The sequence below is a fragment of the Anguilla rostrata genome, chromosome 10, assembly GCF_018555375.3.
Source record: "Anguilla rostrata isolate EN2019 chromosome 10, ASM1855537v3, whole genome shotgun sequence".
Taxonomy (NCBI): Eukaryota; Metazoa; Chordata; class Actinopteri; order Anguilliformes; family Anguillidae; genus Anguilla; species Anguilla rostrata.
Genome location: NC_057942.1, coordinates 7,870,226 through 7,890,898, shown reverse-complemented (window position 1 = coordinate 7,890,898; position 20,673 = coordinate 7,870,226). Strand labels below are relative to the sequence as shown.

Genomic DNA, 20,673 nt, shown 5'->3' with positions numbered 1-20,673 from the left:
GGATAGAATATTATATTGTTTCTAAGAATGCTGCCTGTACCTCCCTTCCACAAACATCAAAGGAAAGGTCCTTGGGGCAATTAAAAGTCATGCTAATTCCCTCTACTAGGCATGCAATCCACAGGTCCCACGTTCCTTTCGTTTTAATTTTGAACACAATCTGTGACACTTAATTTTCAATCGTTGATTGAAAATCTTTATGTCTGTATAGGTTATGGTTGTTGAGGCCTGACAGTGGAAACCGAGGCAGTGCGATTTGGTTTTGTTACATGGAGACTATTTTGCGTAAGGATGGAGATTTAACAATTATATGTCTACAAACATCAGCTCTGTTGTTAAAAGTAGAAGTAAACTTCCATGCTTTTTAGAGGTATTCGATAGCTGAACTGAATTGCCACCTAACATGTTCATCTTTGATCTTATTAGAAAGAGACCAAACTCATGAATCTTTTATTAATAATATCATGATGCTTAGCCCTGCTTTCTACAGTCTAACTTTAATTGATAAGTATACTGTCAGCTTTTCGATAGGTCAGTCTTTGTCGTAAATGAGCCTGACTATTTTTCCGTGACTAAATCCTGACAACTTGAACTTGCAACTTGCCAGCCAAGATACTGTGTGTATATGCTACCATTCTGATTTTGATGATTCTGATTCTGTAATGGTGTAAGTCATGGTGCAATAAAAGAATACAGATAACCAAACCTGCTACAGTGAGCTCAATACTGTTTCAGTACTATTTTTTTTGTAATTAAACAATTCGCAAACAATGTGCTTAAAGTGCTCATTCTCAGGTTTTATTTAAGGGAAACTTTTATAGACATTCATTTCACCATGTAGAAATTACAACACTTTTTTTTTTTTTTGCTGGCTGCTGACAAGTCTTCTGAAGGCTGTGATTGTGACATGTTTCAAAGGCCGTGTCTGGCCGGGAGCCCTGCAGAAGCAGAGGTTCGTTGGCCGTAGCATTGCCCTGAGTGAGAAGGCTGCGATGTTGTTGTATAACCCTGTTATATCGGCCCGTCCTCATCAGCCAATATCTAATCCGCAGGGTGACCAGATGCTTGCGAATTGAGTCTGTCGGTGGCTTGGTGCGCTCGAGCAACTTTCAGGGCTGCAGACCTCAGAGTGAAAAAGAAGAGACCAATCGCGCGTGTGTGTTGGGGTGCATGCGTTGAAGTGGGCTGTGCATCTGCATTGCCGCACGGGCATTGCATTTTGTAGCTGTTCCAGTCAGTATTGCACTTATTGTATAACGCTTTGCATAAATAAATGTAATGTAATATGTACGTGTGTATGTGTGTGTGTGTGTGTGTGTGTGTTTGTGTGTGTGCAAGTGTGTGTGTGTGTGTGTGTAGGTGTGTGTGTGTTTGCGTGCGAGTGTGTGTGTTTGCGTGTGTGTGTGCATGTGTTTGTGTGTGTGCAGGTGTGTGTGTGTAGGTGTGTGTGTGTTTGCGTGCGAGTGTGTGTGTGTGTGTTTGCGTGTGTGTGTATGTGTGTACATGTGTGTGTGCGTGTGTGTGATGTGGCGCAGTTGGGGCTCTCTCTGGGGGAATGGTTTAGGCCTTCCGGTAGAAGTGTGAGACTCACAGCTGCAGCGGGGGCTGGTATTCCCAGCGTACCCCTGTGCAATTCCGCTCATCTGGGAGCCGCGGGAGACGTGAACTCGTCTTTGCCATCATTCTTTTCTCTCTGTCCTAGAACCGATTGTGCAGACGGGCACAGTCACTTCAAGGCCAGATGAGGTAATAAAGCGGGGGGAGTCGAATGTAATTTGTGGCATACATTCTACGGGTGCGACCATCTTGTGAGGAGTCTTGAGTGTTTGGTGGATACATCCTATGGGTGTGATGGACGTGCGAAGAGTCTTGAGTGTTGCCAACAAAAGATGGATGTTTCTCCGGAAGTTTCTTCGGAGTTCTCTCGGACTGCCCGTGAGACGCTGCGCCTGGGGGCGCAACGGTCAATAAATTGTCGCTTATCGAACCTGCCCTCGCCGTCTCGTCCTTGGGCTTCCTGAGTCCGTTAGTCGGGTGTTGGTCACAACATCGTTTCTTTTGTGTCTGTGTTTCTTCCAATTAGTCTGTTTTTCAGCATGAAAAACTTAAGACTCTGCATGACTTGTAAGTATGTATGTATGTGTGTGTACAGTACGTTCAGTCTCTGCAATAGATCTAGATGCTTGTAAGAGTTTGTGCCGGTAAAATGAAATTTTTTTTTGTTCACATTATATTCCTTGGGGCTACCTTGTTTGAACTCTTAGCCCCATGGCATTTCTGCTACATACTTATAGGCACACTTTGAGGCAGATTACATAGTAGATCTACTTATGGATACTTTAAGCCTATTCATTTCAGTTTTACATTTCAGAATGGGCTTAAATTTCCCCAATTCCTACTAATGAATCTGATGCTAGGTTATTGGTGCCCTTACGTCTCTCAAGTAGAAAGTATGAAGTTAACTTGATTGGCGTGAATAATTTCAGTCTAATTGTGTTTTTATGGCATTGAAAACATTTTGAATTATGATTAAGCATATTCATGAGCACAATGTCTCACCTTCTCTCGCACGTTACTGTAAGTGCATACTAATTCTTTCTCTCTCCCTCTCTTTCTCTCTCTTTCTGTCTCTCAGTCAAAAAACCAAAGGGGTGCACCCTGACGTGGACATGGTGGGATGTACCCCACCCACATCAGCAGGCCAGACACTCTTGTGGTGACCATGTGCTGACGGTTGATAATGTCATTGCTCTTTGTTTAAAATTTGTTCCCAGTAAGGCTTACATATATTTTTAAAGGTCCTCATTTTGATGTTCTGATACCAGTCTAGAATTTAATTCCATTAATAGGAATACATTTTGCTAATCGGCTAGTCCATATTAATGTTTTAGTTTGCTCAGGCTCTTCTTGAAGGCCAGGGTTGTGCTGCGAATTACCAAGTGGATGTCGCTCAGCTCTGCAACAAGCTGTTTTTCCTCCTTTAGGTGCTTACAATTCAAACATTTATGAAAATATACCTGCATAATTACAGTTTGATATTTGAAAAGACTGATGTACGAATTTATTGTCACGCGGGTCTTACAAAGAAGTGCGGCGTACACTGGGGCGGTCCATCAAAAGACAAGGTACGGTAATTAGTGAGAGTCCTTGAATACCTGAAAAAACAAAAGCGGTTGCGGAAAAGCAGTTATTGCGTGACACTCTTCTCTTTGCATAATGTGATTAACGCAAGTCCGTGTTCCCGGATACTGTTCGGTTCAATGTCAGGCATGTGGCGTCTGTGCCGGCAAACTACCTCGGGGCACCGGTCTAACCTGCGAAAGTAAGTAAATTGCTTCTGATAAATGTGTTACACTCAGGGCAAAATGTTCAAATTACAGTAAAATTGAAAAAATGGTTGCTGCTTTGGAGTTCAACCCTGTTCACACATAAATCAATAGGGGGAGTAAAGCGGTTGTCTCCTTTAGGCTACGTTAGCTATCAGAGCGGCCTGCGTCAGCTGAAACCTTAATTTTGAGCTTTTTCTAATGCTTGAAAAAGCGGGGGGAGAGGGAAAAAAGGCTGCTTCGCCTCGTAATGAGAGGAGAATTTGACAGACAGAAGCAGGCATAGGAAGGCATCAAAATGTCGAGATGCAAGAACACGCAGGAGAGAATCAGACAAAAGATGTAAAAGACACAGCAGAAATGAAACGAGATCAATCAAGAGACAAAAAAAAAAACACGAAACAAGAGAGATAAGATCAGACAGAAGAAAAGGGCAAGAAGAAGAATACAACCGAGAAGGAAGGTAACCAAAAAAAAAAAACATGACAATGAAGAGGACATTGAGAGAGGTGATGATGCAGATTGTCAATTGAGTCACACTACAGAGGACATTGTTGGCTTGGGGTTTTTCTTTACATTTAGCCCTTATATTTTTTTTAAATGTAAAAAAAAAGACTTACATTGTCACAGAAGAAGAAATAAACCACAGAACAGAACGGGTGAGCGTGTCCTCTAATGTTCTCAGAGACCCGCTGGGAGTAAGTGTCTTTTTCTTCATTTTTTTTTCCATTTTCATATTTTGTTGGATCTGAATATTTAATATCTCCTTTTCTATTATTTTTAATATTTCCTTTTCATTTTTAAGGGATGCAAGAAAAATCTGCTAGAAATTGTGCTTAATTGACCCCCCAAAAAAATGCCCAGACAAAGATCAACATTTTCAGTGCACTGACCGAAGAGCCACTGGTCTAAGCGAAAGCCTACGTCTTCTTTCTTCTTGCTTTTTCATTTTTACATTTAGTCGAAAGCCTGCTTCAGCCTTTCTCAGTGCCACACCGCCTTTCTTAGGAACTGATAGTGTTCCTGTCTTTTTTCTCTGTGTGGGAACAGCGGCTGTATCTTCCTTGAAGTTTTGTCAAAATCATTTCTCCTACACTAAAGAACACTACTATCTTCTTGGTGCTTGTTAATATTCAGATCGGCAGATCGTCAATTTGCCTTTTAATGTTTTCTGGAACTGTCTGCCATCACTTGATGATCTCAAAAATATCTTCTGGTTTCTGCATGTCTTTCTAACTGTCCTGTAGCTAAAAAGACACATCAGGACTATCATCTTGAATCTCAGAACTGTCCTTCTCTTCATTAATAGTCATGCCAAACAGTTGTGCAGCCACACACAATGAGACAGGAACATACACCATGATATGAGAATGTACAACAGGTACAAGAATGTGTTATTACAGATGCATGATACGGTGTGTTCCTCTCCCACAGAGGCACATCTATTTTCCTTCGTCACCTCAGAGCACACTGAAAACTTACTTTTTTTTTTTTTCTCTTTTTTTTTTTTTCCAGAGTTCTTGCTTGAGCCTCCAGCTGAAGAGCAAGGGTCTGGGAACATATGACTCGTCCTTATCCTTGAGTAAATCAAATCAAACAGAAATCAAATGCTTGCATACTTGCCCTCTCACATCTACCGAGCAACTGCAGAAGAAGAAAACTGACTGTGTCCATGCCTTTATTTGTCAACTGGTAAATTAAATCCTGATTTAATTAGATGCCCTTGGTACTGCACCCAAACTGGGTCGTATTCAATTTCAGCAGACATGAAAAAATACATTGTTGTTTGGAGGATGATGCTACAAGGTTATTGCAATGAGCTAAAATCAAGACTTACTTGAAAATGTCAAAGCGTACGGTAGATATAAAACGTGATAAAACTGGAAACTAGTGCCGAAATGAAAGTAAAATATTTCAAATAGCTCTATGAAATATAAAAAAATAAATATGCAGCATACAATATAAAGATGAGTACACACTTCCGTGTAAATAATTGTATGAAATGTCAGTTAAGAGTTTAGATTTTTTTTTTCTTCATAAGGTTATTGCATGCACTGCAGTTCTGTGGGTTTACTGTCATGGGGATTTGTGTTACCACTTAAATCCCCAACTCTCACACACGTACTGGTCACTTAGTAATCAGAATGTAAATCATTTTATATTATTCTTTGTGAATAATTTGAGAGAGAAATGACCTTTCCACCAAATTGTTGGTCTCTGAATCCCTATGGTTATAGCAGTGTCCAAAATCCGCCCATGTGTGACTGACTGGTGCCCAGTACTTCTGTAAATAATGGTAAACGTTTTGATTGTCAGAGTTCTTCGCAACTTTCTCAGTTTTCTGCATTGGTCTAAAAAAGCGTTATTGTCAGTCTACAATGTACCAAGCAAAACTCAAAATTCGAATTATATCAAAAACATTTTGAATTAAGATTAAGCATATTCATGCGCACAATGTCTCACCTTCTCTCTCACTTTACTGTATGTACCATAACAAGAATAGCACACAAATGATCTTTCTCTCTTTCTCTGTCTCTCTGTCTCTTTCTCTTGTCATCTTTATTTCTTTCTCTTTGTGCTTCCACCTCCTGAGAGGTCAGATTCTGTTTTGGGGTGAATTTTCCCTTTAATTCCCTTAACTCCCTTACTAGGAGCACATGGTCCCAACAAAGAAGAACAACTGTCTCGGGGAAAGACTTCTTTCAAAGCGCTAATTTCGCTCAGGTCCTGGTCCACCATAAAGCATCTTTAAGAGTCAAATTATTACGATTTGTTAAAGTTAACTCGTTCTAAATTTCTGTGCACTACATTGACAGATATAAACAATTATACCGCTTATTTAACCAAATACTTAACAAAGTACCTTGGCGGGTAAGGGAACAACGGCCACAGCTTTTGGAGTGCAAGTTTAAGGATCTCTTGGCTCTCGCCGCTAGTTACTGTGAAAGCCACAGGAAGTCCATGACCACTTTAATCTCTCACAGGTAATGCAAAGAGTTGAAAGGAATACTGATTCTCACAGTGTGTGGCTTCAAAAAAAAAAAAAAAAGGTTCTTGCCATGTTCCTGCTTCTTGTTTTTTCTCATCCATTCAGTAACAAGGTCTTGGTCTTTGCTTAGTGGTTGGTAAGGTACAAATACAATACTTCATGTTTTCTTCAAGTGACAGCAAATAGTTTGTCTGTACTTTTACAGACTTCGTCTTTATCTAGATGTTTCCGCCATAGCGTATCAATGCGGATATTATGCATGTCTTCTGGGGTGACAAAGCACTCTGTGTTATGACAATTATTATTATCCTCGAGCTCTTGGCAACTCAGCCTGAATAAGGATGATGGTCTGGTTTTACCCATAAGGTAATCCAATGCTGAATTTGATTCACTAGCTCAGGGTGAATCTGCAGGCGATGGCCATCTTGTTCAGAGTGTGGATCAGGCCCATTGTATTAGTTAAACATTCTTTGCTCAGTAACTTTCCTCTCTCATAATTTCTTTTAAAAAAATGTATTTTTATGGGCTTTTCAGCTTTGTTGGACAGGACAGTGTAGAAAGACAGGAAGAATGGGGAAAGAGCAAGGGAGAGACGTGCGACGAAGGGTCGTGCAGTCGGGACTCGAACCGCCGACGTCGCGGCTCGTAATGAGCATGTGGACAGTGCTCTACAGGTTGTGCCACAAGACACCCCCCTCTCCTATAATTTCTAACATTAAAAGATATGTATGCTTTGCACCCTGTAGCTTTATGACTTTAAAAAAAAAAAAACCTGTTCAGATCTTGTACGATGGATTATATAATATCCTACTTTTTTTGGTCTTTATAACTGGAAGAATTTGTTCTCCTAAATGTATTATCCTTGTCCACCCTTGTGAATTATCATAGACATATATATGTCCTCTTCAGGGTTAAGGATATGGACCTCAAGTCTTATGTTTTTTTCTTCTTTTCTTCTTTCTCTTTTCTCCTAACTGGCAACTGTCCGTTTGATAAACTCCTCCATTTCGCTGTTCAGGAAAAGAACCTCCTGAAATGCACACAGAACAGAGATTTTGATGCAAATATCGCCGCCTTATTGAAGACTACTGTGTCTGAGATGCCTAGATTATCATACAGATTGAAACACCTATGCTGGCTGAAAAATAAAGAGGCAATTTCTTACCAATTGTGGATCTGTAAAAATGGTAATGACAATCCTGGATCAGCAATTTTAGTCTTTTTGGTATGCTGTGAGGTATTTGTTATGTGTTGTTATGCGTATTTTATCTGTTGTATGTCTTGTTGAGCTCTGCACAGTTAATTCCGCTGCCCGACTCATCTACAACCTCCCCAAAGTCTCCCACGTCACTCCTCTGCTGCGATCACTTCACTGGCTACCGGTCGCTGCCAGGATCCGATTCAAAGCCCTGACCCTTGCCTACACTGCCGCCAACAGGACAGCCCCCATCTACTTGCAGGACATGACTCAATTCTATGTGCCTGCTCGACCACTCCGCTCTGCGGCAGCAGGGCGTCTTGCAACCCCTCCACACCCGCCAAAGGGATCACAGAGCTTCTCCACCCAGCTCCCATGGTGGAACGAACTCCCCGTCCTTCTCCGAACCTCCCCCTCACTATCCATCTTCCGCCGTGGCCTGAAGACTCATCTCTTCAGACTATACCTAGAATAACCACCACCACGCTGTGTATATATATATTTAAAAAAATAAATAAATAAATAAATAAAAAACCCTTTTTCCTGTCACTTGTTACATGTTGCCCCATCCCTGCACTTCTTGGTAAATTGTATTTGTCCTAATACTCTAGCTTATTCTTCTGCCTAGTTTGGCTTTGCAGATGTTAGACCAGGATAGTGTTCTTTGTTCTCGGCTAGAAATAGCTTTACAAATTAAGTAATTGTACCTTACTGAACCCGTGTTCAGCAGTTGTCTACGATCATGAAAATGCACTTTTTTGTACGTCGCTTTGGATAAAAGCATCTGCTAAATGAATGTAATGTAATGTAATGTAATTCCAAAGTGGTGATCACAAATGGCAAATAAACTGACTCTGACTCTTGACATAAGCAAATCTGTCCAGGGTCAACACACAGATGATCATCCTGGATAAACATTGGAAAATATATCCTGGATCAACGCAGTTAATGCTTAATCATGAGTTAAGCATTCATTTGTGAACCATAAAGTGTTACCAGTAAAGTTTAACTTGAAACAAGCTAGCTATTTTAGCTCAGTTAGGCACTGCACTACCTCAGCCACTAATACTAATAGCCACTATGAGTATTCATATATATGATGGAAATAAGATGGCACTAAAATAAAAATCTATGATTTTGTTCAGTTTTACAAACAGAAATGCAGAGCTATGGTGCACATCGGAGCTTACCTTCTCCTGAAACTGGTACGGTTTATGGAGGGAAATTTGAAATGGCTCAGGAGTGGGAGGTTGTTCGGCTCAGCATTGATGACATCAGAGGGCAACGATTGGTTAGTTTCATTGTTGTTCTGGGAATAACAAGGGGTGTTGATCCAGGAACGTGTCCTACTTGGGTAAATCAAATTATCCGGCCGGCACATTTGCATTGCCACCAGGCGTTGCAGAAATGCGATGGGCCTGCATTGCCACAGGGGGGTAGCAGCAACGTCGTGATTTTTAACAAGGTCCTTTCTTATCCTGAAAGCAACAATAATTCTTACATTTTTTTTTGCCCTACAGGAGAGTGGATAAATGGCCTTTTGGAGACAATGACGCTTATCTAAATAGAACGGAAGCCAGAAGTCAACTGATTGTGCCCGACGCGGTGAAGAAGGGACAATAGGCATGTCAGCCCCTCCGACCGTCTGCTGCTGAGATGGGGCAATTTGGTCACCGCTCGGCGCAGGGCGTAGCACTTTCACACTTCGACGCACTTGACCGGGGCGTGTCGCCTCCCCCCCCCCGGAATATACCCTCCGGGGTAACCATGACGATTTTTATATCGAGAGAACAGCCTCAGGAGTCCCAGCTTTGTTGCCATGTTGCCATGTGACCACGCAGTGGGAGCGATGCAGAAATAGCCAGCGAAGCGCGGAGGTCTTTTCTCTGAGGGCGTATCGAATTCGGGCCGCTTTTCTATGGCCCCCTTGGCGGGACGCGGGTCTTGAAAAGAGCCGCGTGAAGCACACGAGGCGTGCGCTGTGTGATAATAATTGGGCCTTGGAGCAGCTTGTCAGCTAATGTAGTACAGGCAGAGTCCCTGACTGCGTTAGGGTCCTGGCTTGACAGGCTGGATATCCTCTGATTCAGGAGGTGGGCTCCTAATTCATCTCTTTCAAGCTCTTAATTACTTAATAACCCCAATATTTTTCCAAAATGACATCTTGCATACATGCACAGATGAGCCCGTGAATCACAGGACTAATAACCTTTTTCTAGTGTCCCTTTATCAAAAATTCTATTATGGTCTACTCTAAACCCTAAAATTCAACCGGTCTTAGGCATACAGAGCCGGCTAGCTGAACCAGGGTAATCGGTGGAAACAAAAGCCTACGTACACACCAAGCCCCAACATAAATTAAATTGTTTTGTCTGCGCGCGCTCTGGTTCGTTGTCGGAAGATGAGCTTTAATGGGCTGAATGGTTTCGTCTTTTCTCGTGTATTCTAATGCTCTCATGTTTCGCTCCATCTCTTTCCCTTTTGTCTAGTATCAGGCCGTTCTCTCCCCAGGTCACAAATTTCAGGTAATTGTAATTTGCTCAGAAAATGAACAGCAGATCTGCTATGAAAGGTGCTATATAAATAAAGTTTATTATTATTATTATTATTATTAGTAGTAGTAGTAGTAGTAGTAGTAGTAGTATTATTAGTATTATTATTATGATTGATGGTGTTGTTTTTGAAAGTTTCCTTTTGGCTGCAGTAAGATGCTAATGGAAAAACAGACGGAAATGTTACAACGTTTCCTGCTTTTTCAATCCAAAGCCTCGCCACCAGTCAGCATCCCTGGTTCTCGGGTCCAAGTTTGTGATGCAACTTCATTTATTTGATTTGACAGCCGAGGAGCTGAGTGTACCATAACAGCAGTCAATCACGCATTTGTTGGCTTTGTGAGCAGAAGCACTTGGGAAAAGCACACATATCTAATTTAGGGTTTGTATGATTTTGCATAAAAAATTCACATTTACAGGTAGCTGAAATTGTTTGGCAAATAGAGCGTGGAGAGCGGTTGAGTGCAACCTTGCTTTCAAACCTATAATTTAGTGCCTCAATGCACTTTTTCTCTGAGCCAACCATGATTTTGCTTTTAAGAATAATTGGGATTGTCTGGGGCAAAGTCTTGGCAAGATTGTTGATTTTCAATGAGACCTCGCCCAGTCTGGACAATGAGAAGAGGTTCACCTCTTCAGATTGGTACCTCAACAGAGGTTCAAAATGATTATCCATTTGATAAATTAGGTAAAGGCAGTGAAACAAATATTTAATAAAAAAAATTTTTTTTAAATAAATATATATATATTCTAATAGGAACCATCACGTACCATTCTATGGTATGATAGCATCCAGACTGTATGAATGAAATATCTAGTATCCTCAAGGCGATAATAATGGTTACATACCCCTGCCTCTTCATTAAAATTGTTGAGAGAACTAATGAACTGCCCGGTGATAGAGAGGATTGTTAATGAGATAGAGGCATGTGTTTAATTTCTCAACCAACTCAACTCTTCTGTGACTCAAAGGTAATTAAATGATCAGGGGAGGGGGAGTGGCAGGAGGTGGGGGGGGTCTGGTGATTTAGCACTGTGCTGTTGCTTAAATGTCATGGAGGTGGTGGTGGGGGGGGGAGGGGGGCAATCTGTAACCTTGAGCGGTGGGGAGGGGGGTGGGGTAGGTGGACAGGGTAGGCTGCTGTTCACTGTGGCAATACTAAAGTAAAGTATTGCCAGTCTGGGGCCTTGAAATCTTTCCAAGTTGCAGCAACATGCAGCAAAACTACCCTGTTCAACTGAACGATTAATAATAATAATCCTCCGTGCTGCTGGATCTGTGCTGTGTGTACCCCTCTGGGGGGTTTTGCTGCTGCAATCCCTTTCCTTATCCATGCATGCTTGTGTGGAGGGATGAGGAGGTTTCCAGAACAGAGCCACACCACCAAACATAACTGTATTGCCTTTAAGATTGTAATAAAGACTCTGACTTGGACTACAGTGGTCCTGAGTGAATATTACATTTCTGTAAGTGCCCTGACAAGTACAGCTGCCAATGATGTCAGATGATGTCAGGTGCATATTTGAACTAGTGAGTCTGTTAAGGTGAGAAGACAGCCTGATGTCCTGGATGGATACAGTCCTCAATGGAAACAGAACATACATCAGTGCATTGCAAAGATATGGATGTTTTAAAACATACAACGATAAATATATTTCTCAACAGATATTGCAATATAATTGCAAATATATAGTGAAGTGCTGAATATGTTGACAAGACACACTCAGAGGCCACCTTTTCAAGTACACTTGCTAGTTGACATAAATAGTCTGGTCCTCCAAACAGCGAATCACGTGGCTGCAACTCACTATGCTGTGTGAGCAGTCTGTACGCAGACAAGATGCAGAGGTTCAGTTTGCTGTTTGACCAAACGTTAGAATGGGCAAAATGCGTGCTCTGTACGACTTTGACTGAGGTGTGATCATTAGTGTCAGACGTGGTGTTTTCCCCCATCTCAGAAACAGCTGCCCTCCTAGGGTTTTCACACACTATAGTCTATGGAGTTTACAGAGAATGGTGTGATGAAGAAGAAAAAAAACATCCAATGAGTGGCAGTTCTGTGGATGAAAACACTGGCTGGTATTAAATGAGAGAGGCCAGAGGAGAATGGCCCATTCAAGATAACATAAAGGCCACAAATGCTCAAATAACTGCTCTTTACAACAGCGGTGTGCAGTAGGCCATCTCTGAATGCCGCAATGCATCAAACCTTGAAGCAGATGGGCTGCAGCAGCAGAAGACCGCACCGGGTTTCACTCCCGTCTGCTAAGAACAGGGAGATGTTGCTGTAGTGGGCACCAAAACCGGACGATTGAAGACTTGGAAAAATGTTGCACGGTCTGACAAATCTCGATTTTCGCTGCGACCTGCAAACGGTGGCGTCAGAATTTGGTGTAAATAGCACGAATCCATCCTGTCTTGTGTCAACGTTGCAAGCTGGTCCTGGTGGTGTAATGGTGTGGGGGCTGGTCCTGGTGGTGTAATGGTGTGGGGGCTGGTCCTGGTGGTGTAATGGTGTGGGGGCTGGTCCTGGTGGTGTAATGGTGTGGGGGTTGGTCCTGGTGGTGTAATGTGGTGGTGGGGGCTGGTCCTGGTGGTGTAATGGTGTGGGGGCTGGTCCTGGTAGTGTAATGGTGTGGGGGCTGGTCCTGGTGGTGTAATGGTGTGGGGAATGTTTTCTTTGCACGCACTTGGCCCTGTAATACCAGCTGAGCATCATGTGAATGCCACGGCATACCTAAAAAATATTTGCTGAGCAAGCGCATCCCTTTTTTGGCCACAGTCTACCCTTTTTCAATTGGATACTTCCAACAGGATAATGCATGCATCATCTCAAGCCGATTCCATGAACATGACCGTGAATTCAGTTTAGTCCAATGGCCTACACATTCCCCTAGGTCTCAGTCAAATAGAGCACCTTTGGGATGAGGCGGAATAGGAGGTCCACAGCATGACTGAGGGTCCAAACAAAATGTGTGATGCTATGTGAAATGAATCCACAGGAGCACTGCAGCCTTCCAGGGGACCTCGTTTACAAATGGTGCATACGCAGAAGAAAGATGCGCACGCCTATTTCCCCACAGAATTGTGATTTATAAAAACAATTGACACAAGTGCCTATTTGGGCATTGCCCCCCCCGCCCCCCCCTCGTCCACCCACCCATAATGCTGGTACTGCAGGTCTTACGCTTTTCTCAGCGCACAATGCCCTTCTTTGCATCCACTCTAACGTCCGACCACTTCTTTTAAATTTCCGTAATGGTTCAGCTGCTGTGACACGCTGGTAATTGCGGGAACTATTTCCATCAAACAGTAGGCCCCTAGCCCATCTGGCCTCTTCCTTCGTAATGAGCGTCTCGATTGCGCACTCGGTTTGTGTTCTGATCTCTTCACATCGCCCTGACAGTCCATAGGAATGACAAGCGGGTTGATATGCATATATCAATGTTCACAAAGGGGCATCCCGTTAACTGTTCATAGCTAACTGTGGGAGTTAACATCACGAGATACGAGGACTCGTGCATGTATGCATAATTTAATGTTACAATTTATAAACAGAAAATTGCGGGCGAGTGAGCGTACGAATGGTTTTCTAAATCTGGATATTTTTAATTGTAAGCGTATTTCATCTTTTGTGCCGTGCGCATGTGACTGTTTATGGTAGAACCACTGCAAAGTTTCACAAATGTGGCTCCAGGACTTTGTCACCTATAATACCAAAGAATATAATATAAAATTGTGACTATTACTTTTTTTAAATATGAAGTATACGGGTCAAAATGACCCAAGTGCTCTTTTTGAACACCCCATTGACTGCATTGTCATACAGCCCATTTGAGGTTAATTTTGACCGAGAATAAATTTAGACAGAGGTCTAGGAAAGTGTGCAATAGCAAGCAAGGCCTTGCTGTATTCTCCTGTTCCGTATCCTAGGTACTCCACAGATTGAGTTATTTACCAGGGCTAGGCTGTAATTTCTAGTGGCAGCCAAGAACAACAAAATTTGACTCAATTCTTTTATCGCGTGTCGACTGTATCTAGCCAGACTCGAAGCCAAAAAACAAGGACATTGTCAAATTAAATAAATAAAAGTAAGAACAGATTTTTGACAAAGAGACAAGAGGCTCTCGGAACGAGTGGCTGAATAGCAGAGGAAACGCACTTCTGTCATTATCCAATCAGTCCTTTTTTGATTTCTGCAATCATCTAATTGGGAGCATTTGTTATAGTGTATACACTGGGACTCTTGGGTCTATCAAGTCCTTTGTCTCTGTGGTTGTAGTGTGCAATCTGGTGGAATTGGCCTATCACAGAGGCTGCCAAAGGCTGATGGGTGCACGGGAGGATGGCCTGCAGGTGTGGGGGTGTGTTGGGGGGGGGGGGGGGCGATGTTGGTGCTGGTGCTGGTGCTGGTGGAAAGGAGGGGTGGGGGGTTGGGGGTTTGCAGAAGAAGGGTGACTCATGTTCAAGGTGTTGTTTTGCTGTCAAGATATGATGCTGCGTGCGTATCCTGTGACAGCTCTGGTTAAGAGTGTCTGCTAAGGTAATGTAATCAAAGAAAGGGAAAAAAATGTGATGCTTAAAATTGATTTTACTGTGATATTTTTACTGTCATAGGGTAGTGCACTGAGGTATTGCTTCTGAGTACCTGATGCCACAACTGACTGCTGCTGTTGTTACTATACCCTATTCTGCCCCTTCATGTTATGTGGTTGGTTTATGTATTAACAGCTATTCACTGTGACACTGATGACCTGGTATGATCTGTACTGAATGCCTGACCTTTTATGTACACAGTTAACAGTCACACCGCATAACAGTTTGCAATGCATCATACTACTGCCACGACTATTAACCTTTAACCATGTTTTTAAAAAATGTATTGGTTTTTATCTTATGGTTTTTATCTGTTTTGTTGTGTTCCTGTGGTGAAGGGACGGGGGGACCAGAGGGGGAGTTTTACATAAATGATGTATGCGTATCCCTGTTTTATTTTGTGTTATGGTTTTATTTTGTTTTCTTCTTTCTATAAAGCACTCCGATTGCTGCAGACTAGTATGGAAAGTGTGTATAAATAAATAATAATTAATGCTTTATTAATGAATATAAATAATTTTAAAAATAATATAATGCTGTTCACCTCATGGTCTCAAAGCACTTAACAGTAAATCTGAGAATCTCACCTCAACCGCCACCTACAGTTAAATACAACAGTATTGGGACAGTGACAGTTCCTATTGTCTTGGCTCTGTGCTCCTGCACACTGGATTTGTTTTGCACATAGCGCAACAGTGGAAATAGCACATGCTTTATCTATTGTTTATCAGAGCTTTGTGTGTTTATTGCATAAAGGACACTGTGATAGTGACAAAGGGCACTATATTATGGCAATTTGTTTTTAAAGATTTTATTTTTTATTTTTGGTAAAATTATCATTTCTGATTTAGAGCCTGCATTTGTAATGTTAGAAGATTAGAGGTTGCTTATTCAGTATTCATGATATGCCATTAGATGTAACCAATCAGTTCCTTTGTTTAATTTTACTGTATGCGTATGTGCTAACTGTTCACCGGATAGATGTAGAATTACGCAGGTTATTACTAAAACACTTTTTGATTATAAAAAGTAGGGACTGCCCCTACTTTCTTAAGTTCGTGCTTGTCCGCCTTGTTGAGTGTAAGTGCCGGACTCTTTCAGAAAAAAAAATTTGTATTTCTTCTAAAGATATATTTTTGTTTTGCCTGGTTATTATAATGAGATTATTCTCTCCGCTCAACCATGTGGTGTAATAAATAACCTGACCACTGGGAGTAGATCCATGTGGAGTTGAAGTGAACTATTCTACCTCTCGCTGTAGGCTAAAAGTAACCTTAAGCAAATGACAGGCAGCCTTTAATCAGCAAGAAACCCCAGCAGGGGTGTCTCTTGTTAACATTGTTTTTTTTCCCAGTTGTCCACAAATATCAGTCCACGAAGACAATAATGAGAGTAATTCCCCTCTGATGTTTGAACCTCATGCATATTGTAACGATGCAAAGGACCATGGGACTGACGCCTCGAGTCACGTTCACAATTAACCTTTCTGATCAAGTAAGGCATATTAAAGACCCCTTCCTTTTCTGACTCCTGCAATAAGCTCAGTGCTTGATCGATTAGGCACCATTTTGGGCAGGAACATGTGCTTTGATAAGAAAGTGGGGAACCCGATGCTTAATCGTTAAAGCAGTAGCAAATGGTTAATCCATCAGTGTTGTATTGACAGCTCTAATACAATGAGCCAATCAAATGTCTGGGTGCCCAAAATCATGTCAATGTCATGTCATGTCAACCAATCTGGGTCAGCAAATTCACTGACCTTGTTGTTAAAACTTCAGTTTGTGAAACTGATGAAATGAACTAACACCAGTGGGGAACTCTTAGGGCCCTTAGGCCTCAGAGAGGACCTAAAATATTTTAAAGTGCAATTAAAAATTTAATTCCAGTTTTATATTCATGAATTAAATTTGATATTCATATTTATTTTTTTATGAAATCAAAAATGTTTCTAATACAAAATGGCTCTGGGCCTTGCTAATACAACTACATTTCGATTGGACCCACATTTTGGAGTGATAGCAAAACTAACCAATCACTCGTAGTGGTGGGTTCTTTTCTCAATTGAATTATGACGAGTTCCGTCAATCCCGAGTTAATCGCGTCATCGGTATGCAGACAGGAAGTGATCCAATGTCTTTCACTGTTGTGAATATCCGTTGTGTGAGTATCCGGTCAAGATAGCTTTCATTGTTATCTATAGCGTCAGAAAATTACATTGCGACTGTATTCCTTAAACATGGGCGTCATTTCGGTATGGCAAGCTATTGCATCTTCAATATCTTTGAACATTTCTCAGTGTTCTAAATTATCCTATTGTTTCGCACAATCATTCATTGCACAAAGCAGAGCGACGCCGAGAAGTCGACACACGTATGGCGTGTGCAGTAGCCTATGTTAGCTGGCCGTTGGTTTGTGGAGGAGAAATCTAAACAATCATTGTTTGATGCTTTCTTTACGAAAAGGGCTGAACGTGATTCAGCTATCACAGCCCTTTCTAGTGTTTCGCAACCAGACAGGATCAACGCTGGTTCTGGTTTTTAAACGTTTCAATGGCTAACAGCGATCTAGGACCGTAACGACAATGCTAAACGTTAGTGCCAATAATGTTCGTGGCGCTACCACTAGAGATCGGTGTGGTGCTGCGCAGTCCGTGCAATCGATTCTCAGCCCCTATGCTAATAGTCCTGACACTGAAAGCACCGTTTAATGGATTGTGCTAATCGGTTGCCTCTGGATTAAATTCCCTCAAGAGCATCATCTGGTAAGATTTGACTTTGTTGTTATTTAATTTTGCGTCACGAATTAATTTTTTTAGCAAGCAGTGTAATCCACCGGCTTATGTGCCGTTTGCGATATGATTAGCTACTGTTTTTCTTTCAGTATTCGGGACCCGTGTGAGCAGCTTTTTGGTATTTGGAAAATTACAATATATATTTTTTAATATATTGCTTAATTTTGTGCTAATTTAAAGACCTGTTACCGACTGCTTCACTGATTTCCTACGGAACCACATTTTAAACCTGACCACTACACTACAATATAGACTGACAGTTTACACACATGCATGTATACATTTTAATTATTTGAGACAGTAAATTCACATGCAACAAAGGGCCCCAAATTATGATATTACACCACGACATTACGGTACTACAGTTGCTTAAATTTATTTACCTCCCATTAAATTACAAACCCCCAAATGCACCTATACAAGCCTATTGTGTAATTTTATTCAAACACGGTTTGAATGAGGTAATGTTGGTGAAATTTAGAAAACAAGGCTGGCCAACAGAGGATGGGCAAAAACCAGGCCTGACTCCCAAAAAGCAAGCAAGTGAGGTAAAAAAAAAAATTTTAATTAAAAAACTACCCACAAGGAAGAAAAACACTCAGATGGTTTTTGGATTTTATCTTTGCTCCCCCTCTGTTGCCGGGTTTCTCCTGAGATTTTCTCCCATCTGAGAGTAGGCTACTCTTTTCTTGCCGCTGTGTGAGTGGCTTTCTTCCCACAGGGGTGTTTTTTTAAATTATTTTTTCAGGTATGTTTTTTTAAAATCCAGTTTTCCTTCTGTTTCTCTGTAAAGCGTCTTTGTAACAGTTCTCTAGAAATGGTACTATATAAATAAATTTGATTTGATTAGAAGATAACTTTCCTTGTTAATGACAAATAGTGACTGAACCCTGACCATAATCTTATGCCAGAAAAGGGTAATCATGTCACAGTAAAATCTGACTTCACAGCTTCAAACATTATTCATGTTGTGTTTTCTTTAGTTCAGTTTTATTGATACTGCAGTTTGGCATAATATAGGCTATTAACTAACGGGTCATTGAAGTACTAATATGGGAAATGAGGGCATATTGTAGGATAAAGAATCAAATTTCACTCAAAGTGATGCAAAACACTAAAATAAATGTTCAGCCCCACTAGTTTTGAGAACTTTAGATTCTGCTCCTTGCTGGTAAAATATTGACTCTGAAATAGTGGGTGCATTGGAAGAGGGAATCTATTGACAATTTTTCTGAAAAGCCTCTTTGCGACAGTGACAGTGAGGGTGACGGAGCTATAGCTAGAAATAAAACCAAATTGAATTGGGCTGATTCAATATAGAGCGGCAGTAACCAAAATTAATACTGCAGACTGGATTTTCACACATCGGCATTTTAAGAAGTCAACTCTTTAAGTTGGAGCTTATATTTACTTCCTGAATTACAGGCCCCACCCCCTGCTACTGCATTTTTCCAATCCAAAGCTTCTTGTTTGGTCAAGACGTCCTTTTTGAAAAACTGGCGTATGGTTTGGTCAATGAATGGGATAATGCAAACGAAACTTGCAGAAGCGATTAATGGACGGCAGAACTAGGAAGTTTTTTACTGAATGTGTGGACAGCGATGGACAGTGGAACGAGGAAGCTTTGCTGTGACACGAGGAAACTTGGTCGGTAGAATTACAGTTTTTTTTTTAACATGGAAGGGGGGAAAAGCCACACCGCACATGTTATAGCCAGGGACCTTGTTTATAAAACCTGGTGCTAGTTTAATTTTAATTCGCAAATGTCTCGAGACGGGTATTTCTGGCACCTGGAGCAGCTCCAAAGGGGAGTGGTCTATGCTCCAAATGGGAGTGGTCTTGCTCCAAACAGGCGGAGTTTAGTGTACCGCTAACCCTCTTCTTTGGAGCTAGGCCACTCCCCTTTGGAACTAGACTCCTCTCATTTGGAGCTGCTCCAGTCACCAGAAATACATGCTTTAATATCTCTGGTACACCAATGATTGGAACTCTGGTTCTGCTACGGGTGAAAACTGAAGGAAAAAGGAGGAAAGGTGACACCGTAGAAGAAAACCATCAATTGTTTTGTAATTGTACTTACTGTTTATTAAATTCCTTTTTCCAGGTTACATACAGACGAGCAAACACGGGAGCATGGTACAAAGGCAAAGTCCAGTGTGCAAATGAAAAGTGCAAGTACGTCTTTGTACGAACATATCTCACGGTTACTAAATAAGCAAATAAATTAAGCAACAAAACAAGAACACACAGAACCAACCTGACACCTCGTCAGCAGCTGTTTTAACTGAATCTTATCTTAGAGCTTGCTTCACTGATTTTGGTACACAGAAAATAATAATAATAATAATAATATTTTTAAAAATAATACCTTTATTTATATAACACCTTTCAGACAACAAGCAGCAGCCTAAAGTGCTTTGCAGTGGGGTAAAATGGACAATCATGGGGTAATAAATCGAGAAAAATTGATAAAACAATAGAAAAAATTAAACTTGATAAAATGAAAGAATATAAAAAACGTGCTAAAAACTAATGTAAAAAATATCAAAAGATATGTTATTGCATAGGTACTATTGGGAGGGGGGGGGTGCCTTGGACTAACTGATGGAAAGCCATGTTTGTGGGCAATTCTTGCACAGTGCTGATCCAACCAAATGTCTCACCCCATGTTACTGGCAATTGTTCAACCAAAAGAAAAAGATTTATGCTATGCAGAAGTGTGTTGGTGAAATAAAACCCAGTGAATATACAGTATTATACACAATTTTACAGGTTTTTTGTTGTTGTGTGTGTGGGAAGTTAACAAGTTAGGCAGGGTCTACCTTGACCCTGTGACCTTATAGTATCAGGGACCTTGGAGGCCTGGCCTGATACAGTGACTGGCTGCTTTTCCCTGCTCTGGTGCCTGGAGATGACAGTCAAATCAAAATATAGTGGTCAAGAAATTGGGCTTGTAACCTCTAATAAATGGATGCTGTCTAAAAATGCAAAATTTGTGGAAGTTGCGCTGGACAGGAACGTCTGCTAAATGCCTGTAATGTAAAATGTAAAAAGGGGAGAAACTGAGGCATGTTATTCAGAGAGCTGAGTTGGCACCTGTGCGTCAGATTGAGAATGGGATATCGGCACTTGACCTGCAATAAGAGTGAGATTTCTCGGCCTTGTGCTCAGTGGGCCATTACATTACCGGAATTTAGCAGATGCTCTTATCCAGAGTGGC

General features: G+C 41.3%; 1 long non-coding RNA gene across 2 annotated transcripts; it reads left to right on the top strand.

The window, feature by feature from the left end:
- The first annotated feature begins 16,766 nt into the window (after positions 1-16,766).
- LOC135264847 (uncharacterized) lies at positions 16,767-20,673 on the top strand. Of its 2 annotated transcripts, none has more exons than XR_010332810.1 (3): positions 16,767-16,822; positions 18,879-19,100; positions 19,558-20,673. It is a non-coding gene; the product is annotated as an uncharacterized LOC135264847 (long non-coding RNA). The 2 variants fall into 2 exon arrangements; XR_010332811.1 differs by lacking the exon at positions 16,767-16,822 and adding an exon at positions 16,829-17,423.